This window comes from Ranitomeya imitator, chromosome 2 (assembly GCF_032444005.1).
Source record: "Ranitomeya imitator isolate aRanImi1 chromosome 2, aRanImi1.pri, whole genome shotgun sequence".
NCBI classification, from domain to species: domain Eukaryota; kingdom Metazoa; phylum Chordata; class Amphibia; order Anura; family Dendrobatidae; genus Ranitomeya; species Ranitomeya imitator.
This window is the reverse complement of record NC_091283.1, coordinates 631,452,901-631,458,900: the sequence shown is the minus strand read 5'-3', so window position 1 is coordinate 631,458,900 and position 6,000 is coordinate 631,452,901.

Genomic DNA, 6,000 nt, shown 5'->3' with positions numbered 1-6,000 from the left:
CCTGAACTGCTGCGGTCAGCAATCTCTCTCCCTGAAACACTGGTGACAGCCCCGACGGTTCCAGCCCAGACACGCAGGAGAGACCGCTGGCTTGGCTCTCCTCCCTATACACACTAAGCTAATTTAAATGAATTTAAATCTTCTGGTCCAGATGAATTACATCCTATGGTACTGAAAGAGTTAGCAGAGGAAATTGCAGAACAACTAGCCAGAACTAGCCTTTGACAAATCCTGGAGAACTGGAGAAGCCCCAGAATATTGGAGAAGGGAAAATGTTGTCCCTAACTTCAAAAAAGGAAAGAAGAGCTTGAGCCTTACTTCTATACCAGGAAATATCTTTGAACAAATTATTAAACAGCATGTATGTAAGTACTTTGATAAGACTATAGTAATTAACCAGAACCAGCATGGGTTTGTAGCAAACAAGTCATGCCAGACTAATCTTATTTCCTTCTATGATGGAATCACTGATTAGGTTGATCAGGGAAATGTGGTAGGTATAGCATATCTCGACTTCAGCAAAGCATTTGATAAAGTATCTCATACTATCCTTATTGAAAAAATGACAGAGTAAGGAATTGACAAGGTACCGTTAGGTAGATTCATAACTGACTCAGTGATCGTACTCATATAGTGGTGATAAATGGTTGCACATCCAATTGGAAGAGTGTTTCAGGTGGAGTACCACAAGGTTATTTGAGTGTATTTACCAACTTAATATTGGGGATAAAGTTAGGTAGGGACAAATAGGTCTAAAAAAAATATGTGAATTTTAACCCCTTTCTGACCTTAGACGTACTATCCCGTCGAGGTGACCTGGGCCTATCTGACCCTCGACGGGATAGTACGTCATAGCGATCGACCGAGCTCACGGGGGGAGCGCGGCCGATCGCGGCCGGGTGTCAGCTGCCTATCGCAGCGGACATCCGGCACTATGTGCCAGGAGCGGTCACGGACCGCCCCCATCTCATTAACCCCGGGCACACTGCGATCAAACATGATCGCAGTGTGCCGGCGGTATAGGGAAGCATAAAAAAAATAAAAAGTTATAGTCTTCAGAATAAAGCGATGCAATAATAATTATTTTTTCCATAAAATAGTTTTTATCGTATAAAAATGCCAAAACATAAAAAAAATGATATAAATGATGTATCGCTGTAATCGTACTGACCCGAAGAATAAAACTGCTTTATCAATTTTACCAAATGCGGAACGGTATAAACACCTCCCCCAAAAGAAATTCATGAATAGCTGGTTTTTGGTCATTCTGCCGCACAAAAATCGGAATAAAAAGCGATCAAAAAATGTCACGTGCCCGAAAATGTTACCAATAAAAACGTCAACTCATCCCGCAAAAAACAAGACCTCAGATGACTCTGTGGACTCAAATATGGAAAAATTATAGCTCTCAAAATGTGGTAATGCCCCCCAATTTTTTTTTGCAATAAAAAGCGTCTTTCAGTGTGTGACGGCTGCTAATCATAAAAATCCGCTAAATAACCCGCTATAAAAGTAAATCAAATCCCCTTCATCACCCCCTTAGTTAGGGAAAAATTAAAAAATTTCAAAAATGTATTTATTTCCATTTTTCCATTAGGGTTAGGGATAGGGTTAGGGCTAGGGTTAGGGCTAGGGCTATGGTTAGGGTTAGGGCTAAGGTTAAGGCTGGGGTTAGGGTTAGGGCTAGGGTTAGGGCTAGGGTTAGGGCTAGGGTTAGGGTTAGGGCTAGGGTTAGGGCTAGGGCTAGGGTTAGGGTTAGGGCTAGGGTTAGGGTTGGGGCTAGGGTTAAAGGGACTCTGTCACCTGAATTTGGAGCGAACAATTTTCAGCCATAGAGGTGGGGTTTTCGGGTGTTTGATTCACCCTTTCCTTACCCGCTGGCTGCATGCTGGCTGCAAGATTGCCTTGTGCAGGCATGTACTACTTAAGAGGACAGAGAATAAACTTCAATCCAATATTGCAGCCAGCATGCAGCCAGCGGGTAAGGATAGGGTGAATCAAACACCCGAAAACCCCACCTCTATGCCTGAAAATTGTTCCCTCCAAATTCAGGTGACAGAGTCCCTTTAAGGCTACAGTTAGGGTTGGGGCTAAAGTTAGGGTTAGGGTTGGGGCTAAAGTTAGGGTTAGGGTTTGGATTACATTTACGGTTGGGAATAGGGTTGGGATTAGGGTTAGGCGTGTGTCTGCGTTAGAGGTGGGGTTAGGGTTACTGTTGGGGTTAGGGGTGTGTTTGGATTATGATTTCAGTTATAATTGGGGAGTTTCCACTGTTTAGGCACATCAGGGGCTCTCCAAGCGCGACATGGCGTCTGATCTCAATTCTAGCCAATTCTGTATTGAAAAAGTAAAACAGTGCTCCTTCCCTTCCGAGCTCTCCCATGTGCCCACACAGGGGTTTACCCCAACATATGGGGACTCAGGACAAATTGGACAACAACTTTTGGGGTCCAATTTCTCCTGCTACCCTTGGGAAAATACAAAACTGTGGGCTAATAAATAATTTTGGTGGGAAAAAAAGGATTTTTTATTTTCACGGCTCTGCGTTATAAACTGTAGCGAAACACTTGGGGGTTCAAAGCTCTCACAACACATCTAGATAAGTTCCTTTGGGGGTCTAGTTTCCAATATGGGGTCACTTGTGGGGGGTTTCTACTGTTTAGGTACATTAGGGGCTCTGCAAACGCAATGTGACGCCTGCAGACCATTCCATCTAAGTTTGCATTCCAAATGGCGCTCCTTCCATTCCGAGCCTTCCCATTCGCCCAAACGGTGGTTCCCCCCACATATGGGGTATCAGCGTACTTAGGACAGATTGGACAACAACTTTTGGGGTCCAATTTCTCCTGTTACCCTTGGGAAAATACAAAACTGTGGGCTAAAAAATAATTTTGGGGGGAAAATTTTTTATTTTTATTTTCATGGCTCTGCGTTATAAACTGTAGTGAAACACTTGGGGGTTCAAAGTTCTCACAACACATCTAGATAAGTTCCTTGGGGGGTCTAGTTTCCAATATGGTGTCACTTGTGGGGGGTTTCTACTGTTTAGCTACATTAGGGGCTCTGCAAACGCAATGTGACGCCTGCAGACCAATCCATCTAAGTCTGCATTCCAAATGATGCTCCTTCCCTTTCGAGCTCTGCCATGCGCTCAAACAGTGGTTCCCTCCCACATATCGGGTATCAGCGTACTCAGGACAAATTGGACAACAACATTTAGGGTCCAATTTCTCTTGTTACCCTTGGAAAAATACAAAACTGGGGGCTAAAAAATAATTTTTGTGGAAAAAAAAATATTTTTTATTTGCACGGCTCTGCGTTATAAACTGTAGTGAAACACTTGGGGGTTCAAAGCTCTCACAACACATCTAGATGAGTTCCTTAGGGGGTCTACTTTCCAAAATGGTGTCACTTGTGGGGAGTTTCAACGTTTAGGCACATTAGTGGCTCTCCAAATGCAACATGGCGTCCCATCTCAATTCCTGTCAATTTTGCATTGAAAAGTCAAATGGCGCTCCTTCCCTTCCGAGCTCTCCCATGCGCCCAAACAGTGGTTTACCCCCACATATGGGGTATCAGCGTACTCAGGACAAATTGTACAATAACTTTTGGGGTCCAGTTTCTTCTCTTACCCTTGGGAAAATAAAAAATTGGGGGCGAAATGATAATTTTTGTGAAAAAATATGATTTTTTATTTTTACGGTTCTGCATTATAAACTTCTGTGAAGCACTTGGTGGGTCAAAGTGCTTACCACACCTCTAGATAAGTTCCCTAGGGGGTCTACTTTTCAAAATGATGTCACTTGTGGGGGGTTTCAATGTTTAGGCACATTAGTGGCTCTCCAAAAGCAAAATGGCGTCCCATCTCAATTCCTGTCAATTTTGCATTGAAAAGTCAAATGGCGCTCCTTCGCTTCCGTGCTCTGTCATGCATCCAAACAGTGGTTTACCCCCACATATGGGGTATCGGCGTACTCAGGACAAATTGTGCAACAACTTTTTTGGGTCCATTTTCTCCTGTTACCCTTGGTAAAATAAAACAAATTTGAGCTGAAGTAAATTGTTTGTGAAAAAAATTAAATGTTCATTTTTATTTAAACATTCCAAAAATTCCTGTGAAACACCTGAATGGTTAATAAACTTCTTGAATGTGGTTTTGAGCACCTTGTGGGGTGCATTGTTAGAATGGTGTCACACTTGGGTATTTTGTATCATATAGACCCCTCAAAATGACTTCAAATGAGATGTGGTCCCTAAAAAAAAATGGTGTTGTAAAAATGAGAAATTGCTTGTCAACTTTTAACCCTTATAACTCCCTAACAAAAAAAAAAATTTGTGGTTCTAAAATTGTGCTGATGTAAAGTAGACATGTGGGAAATGTTACTTATTAAGTATTTTGTGTGACATATCTCTGTGATTTAACTGCATAAAAATTCAAAGTTGGAAAATTGCGAAATTTTCAAAATTTTTCACAAATTTCCATTTTTTTCACAAAAAAACACTGGTAATATCAAAGAAATTTTACCACTATCATGAAGTACAATATGTCCTGAGAAAACAGTGTCAGAATCACTGGGATCCGTTGAAGCGTTCCAGAGTTATAACCTCATAAAGGGACAGTGGTCAGAATTGTAAAAATTGGCCTGGTCATTAACGTGCAAACCACCCTTGGGGGTAAAGGGGTTAACTTAACTGGTAAAACAGAGAGGGGTGGGGAGTTGGGACTGGATCTGAGTTGTGAAAAGAGGGAACCAGCCAAGTATAAGATTATATACTGTCTACTGTTTTAAGTAGTTCCCATACAATAGTTAAACTATATCTCTATCTATATATATAATTGTCTAAGGGTTTGTCTGTCTGTCTGTCTGTCTGTCCTGGAAATCCCACGTCTCCGATTGGTCGAGGCCACCAGGGCTCGAACAATCAGCGACGGGCACAGCGACGATGATGTCATAAAGGACGTAGACATCCCGCGTCTACGCCTGGCGGCCTCGACCAATCAGCAACGGGCACAGCGACGATGATGTCATAATGGTTGCCATGGCGACGATGATGTCATAAAGGTTGCCTCGACCAATCAGCGACGGGCACAGTCTGCCGCGAATTCTGGAATCATCATTGTCCATATACTACGAGGACATGCATATTCTAGAATACCCGATGCGTTAGAATCGGGCCACAATCTAGTATATCTATATATATCTGATACACAATGTGGCGTCCCAGGGTCCTGGTCATCACAGTGATATTGCTTTCCTCTCAAGGAGAGTAATGCTACGTTTGGAGGCAATGAAGAATAACTGCATTCAGGTAACACAATACATGCAACATGTTCACTCTCCAGACCAGAAGGGGGAACTCTAAGCCTGTTTTAAGGTGAACTCGCCTATAAGAACACACTGATCTGGAGGGAAAGGGTTCAGTTCCTGTCAGAGAGACAGAGGGAAAGGAAGCAGAGGAGCCATGTAGCCTGAAATGCTGCAGCTCCTGGGAAGAGACATTCAGAAGGCAGAACTGTATTGCAGTGAGCATAAAGAAAGTCAGAGCAAAGGAGAGGAGACCAGAAGGGGACCAGCCCTGCACAGGCTGCCTCCTTCTGAGGCGCAGAATCCTGGTAGCCGGCACACCGAGGGAGTAAGGACCTTTATGCTTTACTTCAGAGACCGGCAGGACAGCTAATTGCAAGTTACCTGTCCGCCTTACACCCAGGAGGCATGGTGGCAACCTTTGGAGGCCAGGGCGTGCTAGAATCTCTATAAACAGCCTCAAGCCACCAGTCATACGGGTTTGCCCTATCCTATATGGGGGACAGAGAGAGACATTACATCTGTGAGGACTTTATGTGAAGCCTTAGGCAGTAAGGAACTACAACACTGCAGCGCAAGGGAAGGCTACTGATTTCCACCTGGACAAGGGGACTCTGGACTTGCCTCCAAATCGGACAGACTGCCTGCCCTGTGATCTGATGGCCTGGAGTGTGGATGCTGAAATCTTCAGTAA